General features: G+C 37.2%; 1 pseudogene across 1 annotated transcript in view; it reads left to right on the top strand.

Moving 5' to 3' along the window:
• Nucleotides 1-451: 451 nt before the first annotated feature.
• Nucleotides 452-17,200, top strand: part of LOC308517069 (mixed lineage kinase domain-like protein) — a 42,513-nt pseudogene continuing 25,764 nt past the window's right edge. Inside the window, exon 1 of the transcript in view lies at nt 452-541. The product of the transcript in view is annotated as a mixed lineage kinase domain-like protein (transcript). The remainder of the gene's footprint in view (nt 542-17,200) is intronic.

Here is a 17,200-nt window from a genome sequence, read left to right as displayed (position 1 = left end):
ATAGTATGAAAATAAAAGGATGGGCAAAAGAACACCAGGCAAATGGAAATCAAAAGAAGCAGAGGCATGATGTCATTATCAACCAAGATGGAACTCATGGTAAAAACGAAAGGGGGAACCTTACAATTCTATAAGATACCGCAATAGCTATGATCATCCATGTACTAAATAGCATAGCACTGTTATTCAGAAAGCATAAATTATAGCATATTCAAGGAGAAATCTACCAAAACACCAGCAGTTAGATTCACAGTTGTTCAATTGAATTCAAGCCCGCAAATATTTATTGAGTTTCCACTTAACACTGGGAATATAGTAGTTAAAGAAATAGACTCCTTCCTTTGTGGATCTTGAATTGTTGTTGTGTGGAGAGACAAGTGAAAGATGGTAGCGGGTGATTAGTTCTATGGAGATATTAAAGTAGGGAAATGGGGTCCAGAGAACTGGGGGTATGGGTTATGATTTAAGTGGAATGTGCAAGGGAGACCTCGATGAGATCGTGATTTTGAGTAATGCTTTGAAGGAGGTTACCTTGCTAAGGGTGTGTTAAGAAAGGGGCTGATGAGAAGTAAATAAAAGAGTCAAGGAGTGAATGTACTTTTTACTGTATATTTTTCATAAATTTTGAACCAGGTGGTTCTAGTACCTTTTCAAAAACTTTTAGCCCAGCCAGTATTGCTCAGTGGTTAAGTATCAACCTATGAACCAGGAGATCATTGTTCAATTCCAGGTTAAGGCATATGCCCAGGTTGCAGTTTCAATCCCCAGTGTGGAGCATAAAGGAGGCAGCCAATTGGTGATTCTCTCTCATCACTGGTGTTTCTATTTCTCTCTCTCCATTCCTCTCTGAAATCAATAAAAAGTATTTTAATTTTTTAAAAAATTAGACTATACTACTAAAGAAGTAGGAGGATTTGAAGAAACAAACAACCATGAGACAAAATATCTGGGTTTTGATTCAGGTCCAGTTACTAACTTGCTTGTGACTGTTTGGATGAGCCACTAAATTCCCTGGTTTTACTAGTAGTTTCTGGATCTGTACAAATGATGAGGCTGGATTAGGCGCCCTTCAAGTCCAATTTTTTTCTTTAATATTCCATGGGTGTGTGATTTAATTCAGTGTTCACCACACTGTGGCCTGGGAAGATAGTTTTGGAGTCTGGCCATTATTCAACCTTTTTTATCAGCCCTTCTATCCTCTGCTTCCCTGCAACACACAAATGATAAATAAGTGTTTTTCCAATTCTTAAATCACATATATCAAATCATGTAAAGAATAAAAATTAGAAAAACTCACAAACCAGCACTCTTTCAAAGGGATTCAAAGCAAACGACAATAGAAAAATTCCTTTCAGGCCTCATTATCATCATAATGAAATCATAAATATATTTTAATATCTATTCAATGTAAATCTATAAAAATTACTTTTTTATTCTTTTGTACATTGTGATATGGCCTTTGGACAAGCCCCAGAAAAAAATGTTCTGTGTATCATAAAATTAAGCTCAATTGAAACAATGGGTAAAATATTTCCTTCTCTATGGCACTTGGTAATTTGTGATGTAGTATGATTTTTGTGAGACTTATAGTTATATACTTAAAGTACGACTTCCATCTGCATTTTATGGAATCATTCCTTAGAATAAGATCTTCCTTACTTCCCTGGTAATTTCCATAGCCATCCTAAGAGTCCTATACAAATATGTACACAAATATGGTTCTATCTTAACTGACCCATGCTGAGGAAAGACATGAGGTAGAAGGCCATGTGTAGCCCTCTTAGAGGATGACGACTTCTGAATTCTCCTGCCTTGATGTAAATGAGAAAGTAAGAAAAATAAGCAAAGTACACAAAATCTCTCCTGTCCCTGAGGCCAGCAGTTCTTCCCAAGGAGAATAAATGTCCTAAGTATGAGATCTTTCCATTTATTCAATAAAAATATTTGCATGTCATAATTTTTTTAAAAAACGGCATATTTTGCCCTCAGATCCAACAGGAATTTGATACCCACGTATTTCCCTTAATAGCAAGTGAAGGAGATCCTGACTGTTATAAATAGCCATTATCTCAAAATATGGATTGAATGAATTTCCTTGAGAGCAAGACTGCCACATTCATTACAATCTCCATATATCCTCTGGAAACAGGGAATGTGGCTGGTGCGCCATTTTGGTGGAGTGTCCTATGTCTTTTTCCATAATCTAAATGTACTCTTTGTTTTCCATGGAGACGTTCCTAAAACTGTGGTTTTCTTGTCTAGAAAATGATCAAACCCTTTCAACTCTTGCACCATCCTTGGAATCAACATTCCTAAAACAATAGCCCCACATATCCTCACTCCTATATAATCACAGGTTCATACACTACCTTTATTTCCCATACATGAAAGTACACGTTTTCGATTTGTTTTTCATCATAAAATTGTATAACTTCCTAATGGCAGAATGGAATTTTTTTAGCCAGAAAGGAATCATGTTAATAAAAACAAGTTTCAGCCAGGGCCATCACACACGGTCTCACTTCTTTGTGGGCCTGAAACAGCTGCTGTAGCATGGGAGCCAGCAGAAGTTTGGGCGGCTTTCTTCAGAGGAATTCTGGTCTAATTATCCTCAGTTATCATGGATATCACCTGCTTTGAATTTTTTACTCTTTTTTCTTGACTAATTTTTTATTATATAATCTATTTGTTTGTATGTAGCATGTCAATGACATGTAAAATGTATCTAAATATTCTCTTTGTATTTGTCTACTCTATTCTTATTATTGTGTTAAATCATCATGTGCAAAATTATAGTATATCTAAACAAAAATAATGGTATATAATATTATTATAAACAATACCAAAACATGTAATACAGCAGCCCTGGCTGGGTGGCTCAGTTGGTTGGAGTACTGTCCCATACACCAAAAGGTTGTGGGTTCAACTTCCAGTCTGGGCCAGGGCACATACCTGGGTTTCAAGTTCCATCTCTGGTGAGTGCACATACAGGAGATGGCCAATTGATGTCTCTCTCTCTCTCTCTCTCTCTCTCTCTCTCTCTCTCTCTCTCGATGCCTCTCTCTCTCTCTCTCTCTCTCTCTCTCTCTCTCTCTCTCTCTCTCTCTCCTCCTTCCTCTCTCTCTTTAAAATCAATAAAAGCATATCCTTGGGTGAGGATTATTTAAAAAGTAATACTACAATAATGACTTAGCAAATTATTTGTCTTTCACTCAAGTATTACAAAACTAAAAAAAAAAAAAAAATGTGCCCCACTTTGTTCAATTATATCCCTTTTCCTTGCTCCCAGCCTTCAGACATAGATGATTAACTAGAAAATGTCTGTATATAGATAAGTAGTGTGTAGAAAACAATGCTTTAAAAATTATAAGTTGGTCAGCTGTTCTTGGGAAATTGAAATCCCATCAATTAAAAAATTCTTTTCATTCCTGAGAAATAGCTGAAACTAAAATGCTATTTTTCAGTGCTATTAAAACTAGACAGGAGTTGTTAGAAGAAACAAAATCAGTCATTTTTCAAAGTAGACCAGAAACAAATACAGAAAAGTTGAACTAAGGTAACAAAAAATAATAAATATTATGTTAGATCCATAAATAAGTCATGACATTAATCTCAGATGAACACAAATTGAAAACCATATTGCCCTGCATGTACCCCTAATGCTGCCTTATTTTCCACCCCAATATATAATGGATATGGTTTTGTTGCTCAAACACAATTTATGTGGGAAATTTTTAGGATGTATATTTCCAGGGATTTTTTGGATTTAAACTTAGGTATCTTGGTGCTTCCAGAGGTGATATAGCCCCTGAGATATTGATACATTAATAGTTTTTATCACTTAAAACCATTCAGTATTTTCTGGGATCTTGAATCCAGAAATTGATGAGCTGGCTTAGCAAAATCATAACTGATCACCAATCAACTGTTTTTACTTCTTAGGATGCATGAATTAGCAAAAGCCTTCTGGGGATTCCACATTATCTGCAAGAGAGCACAGCTGTCTGGAACATCTTCTGGCTAATCACTGATTTCGTTTAAAACCCCTTGGACAGAAGGGAATAAATTCCTTTTTCTTAATGCTAAAAATATATTTTATTTAACCTAATATATTCAAAATATTGTTTCAACAAGTAATATTAACAATAATCAGAAATATTTTGTTTTCTTTTCTCTGCCCCAAGTCTTAGAAATCTGATGTCTTTTTTTAATTTTTATTTTCTTTATTGATTAAGGTATTACATATGTGTCCTTATCTCCCCCTTGCCCCACCCATCCCCAGCTCATGCTCTCACCCCCCTGGAGTCTCTGTCCATTGGTTAGGCTTATATGCATGCATCAAAGTCCTTAACCCCACCCTCCCCTACCTTCCCTCTGAGGTTTGACAGTCTGATGCTTCTCTGTCTCTGGATCTGTTTTTGTTCATCAGTTTATGTTGTTCATTATATTCCACAAATGAGTGAGATCATGTGATATTTATCTTTCTCCAACTGACTTATTTCGCTTAGCATAATGCTCTCCAGGGAATAAATTCTTGAACTTTCTTTGCCTCTGAAATTGCAGCAGTGGTCTATTGTAGACCTGAGCAGCCAGACCAGAAGAGTTTCTGAGACCTACATAGACTTCTTTCAGGTCTACTCATTCCCAATTCAACTGCTACCTGCAAGCCCCTGGATTGTGTGTCATGGAACTATATAGAAGAAAAAGCTAAGATCCTGCCATGTGTGTGCATGTCATTTGTGTGTGTGCATGTAATAGGTGAGGTAATAATTCTAAAGAAACATCTGGATAAATGGTGAAAACTAAACTCACCCAACTTGTAGCTTTATTAATTCTAATTGGACCAAACCTAGCCTTCTCATGCATCTCTTGTTTTAGTAATGATATCTCCCAAGACAGATACATAGCAACCTTCTTAACTCCTCTGTCTTTATCTTACTATCCCCCCTCCCCATGTTTTAGGTAAAAACCTAATCTAAATTATTCCCACTAAATAATTATCTGAATGCTCCCCCTCATCCCATAACTTTTGTAAAATGGCATTTGTAATATGTTCATCTTATTGTATTCCTTATTTACCTACAAGCTGTGCTCCAAACTCTTGGGTATAGAAGCTAAGGTTTTTAACACCATCTCACTGCCTCTCCTGTCTTACTTCTTACCACTTCCCTCTCTGTACAACTTAAGTTCAAGGCATTCTGAATTATTAAGTTGTCCTCAAATATGTGATTAAACATATGTCTTTGCATGTGTTCATCTGTCTGGAATGCCCTGTTGCACCTTGCTGTATACCCTATCTGGCTCACTGTGAACTCTTGTTCAACCTTCATTCTCAGTCCAATCATTTTTCCTTCTATGATATATTTCATTATGTCCTAGATAATAGTATAGCCATTCATGTATATAATAGCATTTGTTGTTTTATATTTCCAGAGCATTTTCAACATGATGTCATATTTATTCTCATGTCTGTCTCACAAGATTGTAAACACCTTGAGGGTAGGGGCAATATGATTTTCCACCTCTTACTGCAACATAATAAATTCAATAAAAATACAACTACAAAGTAATAACCCAAAAAACCATATGGAAAAATGCTATAATAGTAGAGAGTTGATGGCCAATAGGGTAGTGAAGACCTTGGTGGGGGAGATGGTATGGGCTAGGTGGAGGGAGATAAGGGGGGGGGGAGGGTGAATGGAAGGTATCTGTTATACTATCAACAATAAAAATAAATAAATGTTCTATAAAAATAGTTGAGTTGAGAAAATCAGGAAAAGCTTCATGGTATAAATTATACTTAAGTCAAACATGAAAAAATGCATAGAATTTGCAAACATAGAAATGAAATGGAGAAAACACTTAGCTGCTTAGGAAATTGCATGATCAATGACAGAATATGAAAAAAGTATTTTTCTGTATGTGAGGAATTGATCTGAATAGAGAATGGGGGTCAAGATGAAGAACTATAATAAATAAAGTAGAAAAGTCAGCTTGGAGAAAAGAGTGTTAGGAGCATCCATTATAAAATATTGTGTAGGAAAGTTAGCTTAGAAAGTGTATTATAAAAATTCATATACAATGCTTTTCTTTAGAATATATGAATATATTAAAGCATAAATAAATGATACAGCTACAAGTCATGCTCTAGATATAGCAAGTCATGATATAGATACAGATATAGATAGATATAGATATAGATATAGATATAGATATAGATAAGATATAGACATGGCATAGATATTTTGGCAAATTGAAGGCCGAGAAATGAAATAATAGAATGCTGACATAGTGTGGAAGAAGGGTTTTGGCAACCTGAACTTAGATAATTTCCATTCAGATTATATAAAAGTCTAGAAAAGACAATCTACATAATTTGGTATCTGGCTAGTGGAAATGGAAGTAGAGAAAAGGGAAAAAACAGAGAAGAGAGAGCTGAGTCAAAGAAGCCATTGATTTGGCATCTTTTATCTATTATTTGTATTATTATTTTGATTTATTTGCATACGCCAGACAAGGTTACTGAAGGTAGGGCCCTTCATTATCTATTTTGAAACTCTACCACTCAACAGAGGGTAATCAACAAAATTGAATTGATCTGTCTGTCCACAGCTGGATAGTTAATGTGACTTCTGTCTACTATGGCTGCTATTGTCTATGGCATTTGCCTGTTTTTTCTTTGAAATTTGGATTCCCTGAGCCATGACAAGGGCATAGCTATGTTGACTTACCTGTCTGTGGTTTGTCTTATGAATGCTGCTCACATATCAATTCCATACACTGTGCCTTTCAAAGACCTGAGACCATAGCAGTTAGCTTCAATATTCTTACACAGTTCAATGGCCTCTGCTGTTTAATTTTACTGCACTTGGAGGGGGGGGAAAGGTGCCATTGGGGGAAGCACTGTCTTATTGTAACTGTAAATACACGGTTTTAGGCTAAACTTAGTGAGAGATACCATGTTTGCCAACAAATTATTCCTAGCCAAAATAGCAACAATTCTGCATCCATCTAAAGCTCTAAATAAAACACTATTTATCTTTCAATAGTAAACTGTAAATTTAGAAAACCAAGGGAATTGAGGCACTGAATCTTTTATATCCTCTTTGTTTCTCTTTATGAAAAACAAGCTGTGCTATATTAAGTATCACCTTAAAAAAAAAAAAAAAGAAGAAGAAGAAATGGCAAAAATATATGTGGCTACCACTTTAAAAAAAATCCTATTAGCTACTTTTTGCAAATGTGTTCCCTTTTCTTTCCGAATGGTTTTTATTATAATTTAGACAGAGAAATTACCTCCTGAAATATGCCTGTTCTATCTAGAACAGCTATTACAAAGCTTTCTAAAAACCCTTGTAATTCTCAGGGAGATAAGGGGGTTGCCTTTTGAACCAGCAATTTTGGCTTTTCTCTCTCTGTTTCCCTGGCAAATTCTAAAGAATTGGAATGCATGTGTCCATCATGATGTATTTTGAATTTTTAAATGTCAACGTTTTTTAGGGAATTGTCTTTCCATAAAGCGGGTCATTGCAAAGACACTTGTGAATTATTACTGTCCTTTCTGTGTGTCTACCCAGGACAGGATCGCCTGTTCCTCTGGTTAATTCGGTCAAAGAAAACACTGGATCTGCACGTTGGAACGACTGGCCAGTGATCTGACTGCATTCGCAGCCCCCGCGGCTGCCCTGGCCGTGCGTGTCCACCCCGGCTCTGGTTGCCTGCTGGCAGCCTCGGCGCGGAGCACACACAGCATATGCCAGGTGGCCGTGCATCTGAGGCAGAGGGACGGGAGAACAAAGCAGGAAAGCCTTCCATTTGGACAGAAATGCTTGAAGCCATCCGACTGCCAGTCACATATTAAAGAGAGAGGAAAATGCAATGATGCCTGAATGCTCTCGCCGGTAAACAACTTCAAGCCCGAGATGCAGATCACAAATCTTCCGGCGCTGCTGCTGACAAGCTCAGCTTGAGCGTGGCTGCAGGAGACAAAGAAACCCGCTCCAAGAGGAAAATAGGAGAGGCGCTCCTCACACCGACTTTCATCTCTCTCCGAAACACGGTGTAGGGATCTATTGCACCAGAACCTGGGTGTCCGTATGTCAGAAACCTATTGTGTTGAAGGTGGGGATGGGGGAAGAAGGTTCTAGAATGCCCTGTCCATCTTTTTTCCTATTTATCTCTGCCCTCCACTTGGTATTTACCCTACTGCTCTCCACCATCTTCCCCACACACTGCAGCATAGAGGGGGCAGATGCAAATGCCATCTCAGAAGTGGTGGGGGCTACAAAATATTCTTTTAGAAAGGAGGCAGGATGGCATGGGTTCCTGAAAAGGGGGGATGTATGATTTCTCATATAAATAAAGTATTGGCCCTACATCATGTGTTAGTAGGATAAGTAGCCTGGTTTCTCTGCATCATTTCCTCGGCCACTCATTTACTGAGCAGCTGCTACGGGCCAGCCAGCGTGCTTACCTTCAGTTTAATATTGACAATCTTCCCAACAGTACTAAGCCCCCTAGTGCTGACTTTACAGAGAAAAACACAGACATTCAGAGCAGGTGGTTAACTTGCCCAGACTCACTCAGCTAATTGATGCAAGAGAGAGTGAGGCCCCAAGATTATCTGATTCCCAAACCTGTGCTAATCAACTTCCTGCATAGATAAGTCACTTTGCAAGGTTCTCTCAGGTGCTCTGGAATGTCTGCAAGCTGTATTCTTTAATCAAAACAGCATGGGTGTTCTAACAGAGTAATTACTCTCACTATTTAGATGTTAGAACAGTAAAGCTCTTAGCAGCCACGTGACCCAAGGCTGGATCAAAATTCAAACATGGGTCAACCTCAATATATATCTCACTGCTCGTTTGAAAGCTCTACTGACCTGAACTCAAGAGAGTGTAAAGAGCTAGTGTTAGTCTTCCTGAAGGTCTTATGTCATCTTGAAATTAACCAAATGGATACACCTAGGAATGGACTGCATCATCATAGGTCTTCGTATATTTGAATATTTTGTTCCCTCTGCTGAAGAATGAATTTCTGTCTATTACATCTGACAAATCCCTTCCCTTTGATCTTTCACAATCTTATCCTAAGGATGAGTTTTGGACACACAGAACCACTGCTCCTTGCTGGGCTCCAACAAGCCCTGTACTCACACCAGTATCGGAGCACTGGAGTGTTACTTGTCTCTGCGGTGGCTCCTCCAGGCGACTGTGATCTCCCAGAGGACACATTTGTATCTTGTTGCCCTTTGCACTTCCGGTACCCAGGTCAGTGTTCCACCATAATAGGCATTCAAGAGCATTTGCTATGAGAGTCTATAATTAAATGAGGCAAGAATGAGAAGCCATCAGAAAAAGACGTAGGTGTGTATATATCTGTGTGTTTAAAAGCTAGTGTGGGGAGAAAAGGAGAAATGCCATTTATATTGAAGGGACAAAGTTATATTACTCCTTATCTGGCTTTTAAGGGGATTCTGCTGAGCTAAAAATCCTGTATTCATAGGAAAGCTTTACCTGAGCTGCCAGTACCATGTAAGATTATGAAAAGAAGGATTTTAAAGAACCTATTTACTTTGTGTCACGCACCGCTTGCTGTTTGCATTCCACTCTGGTTGAACATTGAAATGAGACAAGCCTTTATCACCTTTGTGTCTGGTCACGTCTGCCTCCCAGCCTCCCCTGCTAGCACAGCGACACAGTACCAGGCTATAAACACAGCAGCAAAATGGTTCAGGAAAGGGAGAAGGGGGGAAAAAAGAGACCTGCTTGGGTTCATAATTGGATGAAAATATATTTAATGAAAACATTTCTATTGGTAGCAGGCTTTTTATAATTTCTTCATTTCTTTATAATTAAATTTTCTAAAATGCAGACATTTGGCTTTAAGTATCATATTGGCACCGGATCAGTGCCGTTTGCTTGCCAAGCTTAAAAGGGAAAATATAATGGGGAAATACTGTAATTTTATAGTTCTTGTAAAAATGAGGGAATCACAACCCTCACAAAAACCCCAAGGAGGATGTCCCTAAATCTGCCCACAGAGAGACCAAGATATGTGTTTTCAGTTTGGCGGATGACCTTAGAAATCTATTTGGGCTTTATTTTCGTTTCCCGGAACATCACTATAGATCCACCTCAGCAAACAGATGTGCAGAACATGAACTGGATGCTCATTGGCTCCGCAAATAGAGCTGAGGGTTTCAGCTAATTTCCATTTTTATTATATAGCATGACTTTTGCTTCTTTGTTCTCTCATAATCAACTTCAGTCCCCTCTGAAAATACCCTAACTGATGGCTTCTAACCAGGTTAGATTGTGTGAGCTGAATGGAGACTTATTTATGACAGCCTTATCCACATATGCACCTGACATACTTTCTCTCTGTGGAACAACAAATTGGATTTTTCAAGAGCAGGAGAGAAGTACAAGCTCCTTCTAATAAAGTAAATATGATACCACTTGTGTGTAAGAGACTCTTTTGAACCAAATTAAAAGTGCATTTTTGAGACATTCAGCATAGGGAACTCGGCATCTACAACCTTGCTAAAGAACAAATTGCACCAGGGTCCCCGGTGATGGTGAGGAAGACTGTGTCTGAGAATAAGCACTGGCTCTTCTTCCTTTGCCCACAGAATCTGTTTCCCTCCCTTCTCTGGCTTGTCTTCACTTGCAATGGTTAATTTGGTGTGTCAACCTGACTAGACTAAGGGATGCTCAGAGAGCTGGTGAGACATTGTTTCTGGGTGTGTTCATGAGGGTGTTTCTGGAAAAGATGAGCATTTGAACACTAGATTGAGTAAAGCAGGTAGGTGGTCCTCTCCAATGCATATGGATATCATCCAGTCTGTTGAGGACCCATATAGACAAACTATTGGAGGGCCTGCCAGAGCTGCCCTTGGACATCTGGACTCAAAGTGGGATTTATACCATCAGGTCTCTCACCCCATCCCAATCTCAGGCCTTTGGACTCAGATGAATTATAATACCAGCTTCCATGATAGATGATAGATAGATAGGTAGATGATGATGATAGATAGATAGATAGATAGATAGATGATAGATAGATAGATAGATAGATAGATAGATAGATAGATAGAAAATAAGTAGGTAGGGGGAGAGAGAGAGAGAGAGAGAGAGAGAGAGAGAGAGAGAGAGAGAGAGACCCTATTGGTTCTGTTTGTCTGGAGAACCCTAATACAGTGTTCATACAGATTATTGCATATCCTTGGTTCTCCTGCATGCTGACCTTCGATTAGGTTTGGCCAATGATATCATCATCAGGAGTAGAGGATGGGAGGAGATAAAAATCTGCATTGACCCTCCCTTGCCTCCCTGCTTTGGTACCACAAGTGTGGGAATGACTACATCTCTCACAATTAATGTTCTCTTCTGAGAGCCCTTCCTCCATGGTCCTCACTCCAGTAGCCTACCATAACTCTGTGGCCTTTCTGTGGCCATTAGGCTCCCTAATATTGCTAATATTGTGGTGCTTCACAAACTCTTGTTTGCTAACTTATCCCTGCTCACAACTTTATGTGCTACTTTTTTAAAAAAAAAAACTTTTCAGATAAGCCATCTGAGATGAACCCAGGCTTTGTAAGGATCCTAAATGATGAAGAAAGCAAGTATTTTTTCTTTTAAGAAAATGTTACCTTGAATAAAATAACTCACTGGATAGCCATGGATTGATCAATTGGCTTCCAGTAGGAAGGTCATAGTGAGCAAGGCTGTCTGCCTTCTTCACCTTTGACATCCATGGCAAAGACTGAGAAAACACCAAGTGACTAAAGGCTTCATCCTCTAAGGAAGTTAAAAGAGCTGTCACACACCTTCTAGCTTCTTTAATGAATCTGCTAGGCTGAGAGGAAATGATTTCATGCCAATGAAAGCACAGGGGCTGACTCATCCTCCTGGATGGGGCACAGCATCAAGTCAGGAGGAAGCCACAGAGAAGTCCTAACACAGCCTGACTCCCTTTCACTCTAAATGGCAAGTACAGGCTGGATTCCAGGACATCTTAGCAGAAGAGGACGTTTTCTAGGACATCTTTTTGCTCAGATAGTAAGACAGCACTCAAAGATCATCTAATATATTAGGAGGAAAAAGGACTTAAAGGGGCTCTCACTGGCCAAATCGGAAGATCGTGGCCTCTAAATACATAATGATAATCAATTCATTGAATAGAATAAAATGAGAATCCTTGGAGAGAGAGAGAGAGAGAGAGAGAGAGAGAGAGAGAGAGAGAGAGAGAGAGAGAGAGAGAAGAAAGGAAGAAGAATGAAGTTAGGGATGGAGGGAGGGAAGAAAAAAAGGAGTGATGGCAAGTTGCTCTTTCTTACAGTAAAATACCAACTAATAAGCACATAATTATGGAATTAGTAGCCAATCTTTAATCATCAATGAATGCTAAAATAGTGAGTAATAATTTCATGAAGAGGATATTTCAGTCTCATAGAATCCCACCACAAACTACTTCTTACTTACTAAGTGGAAAATGGCAACTTCACTATGGAGAACCCTAGGTAATGCCACTCCTACCAAAAAAAAAAAAAATGAAAGTTAATATCTTCAATATAGGACAAAGCACCATCCCTTGCCTCCTGATATAATGTACTAGGAAGAACACAACATCATTTTTGTGATAACCTTGCCAAAGCTGAATGAGTGACTATGCTATTAGTTCAGAAATCTTGATGCAAAGAAATCATTCTCACTTTCATGTTGCTCAACTGACAAACTTTTCAATCTAATGTGTTGGCAAATACATACCTGTTGAAAATCTGTAAGATGAAACATTTTGAGAGGAATCTTCAAAGACTGTTGGCATTCCAAACTAACTGTGCCTCAGGGCACAACGTAAAACTTAATACCATGAGATGACTATAAGTAGATGAGAGAGCTGGAGACATGACAAGGAAGAGAACATAAATGAAAGTCAGAGTGGATTGACAGAAGACCATGGTTCTTCTACTCTTACATCTTTTTTTTTCCTTCTTTTAACTATAGAGAATCCAGATCTTCTGCTTAGATATTTTATTTTATTTTGAATCTATGGCAAACCTATTAAACATTTTTCTCCTATTTTCCTTCTCTCACACCCTCAACCTGTCACACATATTCCAATACCCCATTAGTGCTATCAGATTTTTAATCTGCCAAGATTTTAAATTTGTTTATGATTTTTTATTACTCTTCTAACACTTGTCTTATTTCACCCTAGATCCCAGTTATTGGTAAAATCCCTTCTTACATCAGTGTTGCTATTCGTTGTCAAGAGGTTTCAGTATTATTTGTGTTTCTCATTTTCTGATTGCAAGGATTTCAACATATTTTGTATTACTCCTCTGGATTGGATGCCTGTTTTTGAGTATGTATACCAATTTTGCTATTGCAAATTGGAGGACACTTTAACCTTAATCCCAAACCCACCAGAAAAACTTTTTAAATAAAAGTAAAGGAGGTAGACTCTTTCACATTTTTTTAAAATAGTGAAATCATAGACACTGTGTTTTATTTCTACCTTTAGATTTAGAATGATAGGTACAATCATATATCAGAGGCTTTGTTAACAAATACAGAAACATTCATAAAATATATATTGGCACATATATCTTTTTATTTATTTTATACTGTATCAGTGAAAATCCAGGTTTAACCTGCATGAAGCCAAGACAACTAACAATGCCAGATACTGAATTTATATCATACTGTCCTTTGAACACCCAGCAGGAATAAACTGCTGAATGTAGACACCATGCAGTGCAATACATTTGTAATTAGTACTTTTGATATTTCTGTTTAAAAGAAGGTCATGGAGATGTTTTCTAAACATGATCTTTTGATGAAAAATAGACATATTTAAACAATTTATATGAATACAAGCATGCCCTAGTTTAATAAGAAAGATTTCAAATCAAAAGCCTTAGATGTAGAATACTATAAAAGAACCAGATGCCATGAGTTTGCTAATTGTACTCTAGTATACAGGTTATTCAGGACTCCTTTATTATTATTATTATTTTTAGAACCTGTAAGAGACCCTGAAGACTGAGGGATTTTTCCACGGTGGCACTCACATGTCATTATCCCCATAGATGTTCTTACCCACCCTCTTTTGCACACAACCTTAACCCCTAACTCTTCCTCCTGAAGAATAATTCTTGCCTCTTCTGAGAACCATCCTTGACCAACTTTTCTCTGAAATTGGCTAAACTTCATCTGATGCTCTTCTGCTAAAACCCTATAAAGAATTCCATCCTCTTTCTCAAGATTTTTCCTTGAAAGTCTGTCTTCTCATACCTAGCATTTTTTAAAGTTTGCTTATGCTAATGGTATTCTGGTTACTTTTCTTCTGCAAAATGAACCTTGCGTGTGTGTATATTGGTATATGTATGTGTGTGTGTGCCTATACTAAAAGAGTTTTTCACAATGTTTTAAAGTGAGTGAAGTGTTTAGCCTTAATTTTTCACTTAATCATTACAACAAAGGATGACTTTCCCCACCTGCGTCAGAAAAGGAAATCTAGGTTTAGGTGTGATATATGGTGGAGGAGAACAGAGATTCTCCATGTAGTTGGGCACATGGCAATCCTAGTCCCTAAAACAGGAAATTGGGAAGTAGGACAAGGTTTGAATAAAATGTGAGTTCAGTTTGGACATCATGAGTCTGAAGTCATTCCTCTGAGATATGCAAATAATTGGATGTATGGTCTGAGGGTCAAGAATTAGATTCCAGAGATTGGAAGTCATCATCGAAAAGATAGAAATTGGAAATCTTGGCCTAGGAATAATCCCACTATCTAGATTAGTTTTAAAAAATGAGTGATAAATATAGTCTAACATAGCTCAAGGAATCTTAGATCATATAACTCCGGCACAAATAAACATAAAAACCATGGTATGATTGTTCTACTGAATCCTCTTGCAATGAATGCAGTAAAGGGGCCATAACAAAGAGCTTGTTATCATTCCTATAACAGTGGGCCTACAACATGCTTAATCATTACAATCAACCTTCCTTTTCTTATAAATTATAAAGAGTCCTGATCTCCTCAATCAGATTATGATGTGTCACATTAGGATTTGTGAAATGGTCACAGCTGTACCTTTTGTAAGTTATGGACCTAGAACTGCTAAAATCATATGTGATTATGTCAAGTATTTTCATTTCCTGGCCTAATATCTTAGCCTACTTCAAGGGTTTGGCTAAAGACTGAATTTGATAATCATCCTTTAAGAGACTAGGCTTCTATTTTGAAGAGGCTTAAATCTCTGATAAATAATATAATGAACTGATTAACTATTTCATAATCCTGCCAATTTCTAAACCAGGATTTAGATGGCCCATTTGAAAGAAAAGGTCTCCTTAACATTGAAATCCTTCTACTGAGAACTCTAACAACTTACCATATTCTCTATTTAATCCCATAATCCCCTAGTTGCTTCCTGTTGAGAGCTTGGGTCCCTTTTTTTCATTTGCATTTTCCATAAGATACAACTTGAGGTAAGTTTTCCCAGATTCTATGGTGAATTTGGCTCTCCACAGCAAATTTTATGAACTATAGAGCCTTCAAATATTTCCTATGAGTAACTAGTCATACTATTTGCAGAATGTACCTAAACCAACAATTCAGGGTCAGCATCTCTTTCAGATACCTAAAGCTGAAGGTTATATCTTGAAAGGGAACAATATCTACATAGAAAGATCAAAGACTAACACTCCTCTTCTAGAATGCAGCAAAATAAATTTCTATAAGAACTTTTCATTCAGACTGTAACATTATTTTATTAATTTTGTAGTAATGTATTACTTTCAAAAATCAATCATTTACAATACTTTAAATGTCTTTTCAGATTATAAAGACAAAAGAATTTCACAGAATTGTGTACTTTTCCACAGACTCCTTTTAACTCATTCTCGTTTCGTTTTGCAAAGCCTCAGGATGGCTGTGTGCTAATTTTGCCAATTGTTTCCCTCCAGATCTAATTAGTCAAGGTCACTCAAATGGTGCTCAAGGTCTTTCGCTAACTCATATTCCAGAAGAGTTTCTAGCTCTCCTTCAAAATGTGTGTGTACTTTCTCCAAAATTCTGCTTGCTTAACAGGTTCGTGTTTATTCTGTATGGCCAACCTAAGGAAGTAGAAAAGCCAGAATTATATTTCAGACTTTCCCAACTGTCAGTTTTGTACTCAAACAAACTAGTCATTGCTGTCCCTCAGAAGGAAAGCTGCCTCTCACATATGAAGAGCCTTCCTCTTGGAAGATTCTGTGTCTTACAAGGTTGTTTTGAAATGTTGACGTAACATATAAGTAAAAAAATTCTCCAAGCAGATTAAATGCATATATAAATTTATAATAGCCCACTAACTCCAGTTGGCAGAGTTATAGCTTTAAGATAAGTGGCAAAACACTTTCCAAAGAAGTTTGGAGACTCTTTTTTGTCTTGCTGCCAAGTTCTCCCCACTGAATCTTACGCACTGACTAATGCATATGCTTGTTTGTGTGAGATTCCAGGGAATGGTGTCCACTGAGGATGGTCTGTGAAAAGACTTTCAGCAGAGGCCTATGTGAAGTCATTTCTTGGACAGGTTTTAGCTTCTGCTATATTTCTAATAGTTGTTCTGTTGCATATGCATCAACATTAGCAGAATGGGAGTCCTGTAGCTTTTAATTCATATGTAGTAAACTCAAATATGAACTATGTTTTATAATTTAAAATATTCATTATGAAACTATATATATATATGTATATGTATATATATATATATAATATATATAATCTTAAAATCTCTATTTAATCAATTGGTTTTCATCTTTTCCAGTATTTATGCCTCACCTCTTTTTATTGACTTATCAATATTACAAAATATTTATTTGCTACCTATTATGCAGATGTAAAACTTGGATTCCAAAATTTCTGTCTTCCTACTGACCTTCCTACTGACCTTCCTACTTCTGACATGCAATTTTTTTCTTCTACATTACATGTGTTTACAGGTAATGTTAGTATTCATTGTTGTTAAATATTTCATTATATAAACATGCCAGAGTTCTAGTGTTTCTTATTCTTGAAATAATTACCTCTATCTATTTTAGCAGTTTGTGAGCTAACATAGATCAGTTCAACACATTCATGAGAAAATATATCAGATGTCAATTCCAGTCACCTCTGAGATTTTACCATCCCAAGTAAGATATAA

This window comes from Myotis nattereri (genome assembly GCF_964212035.1).
Source record: "Myotis nattereri genome assembly, chromosome: 3".
Classification (NCBI taxonomy): Eukaryota; Metazoa; Chordata; class Mammalia; order Chiroptera; family Vespertilionidae; genus Myotis; species Myotis nattereri.
The sequence above is the reverse complement of the archived record's forward strand: the minus strand, read 5'-3'. Positions and strand labels throughout refer to the sequence as shown.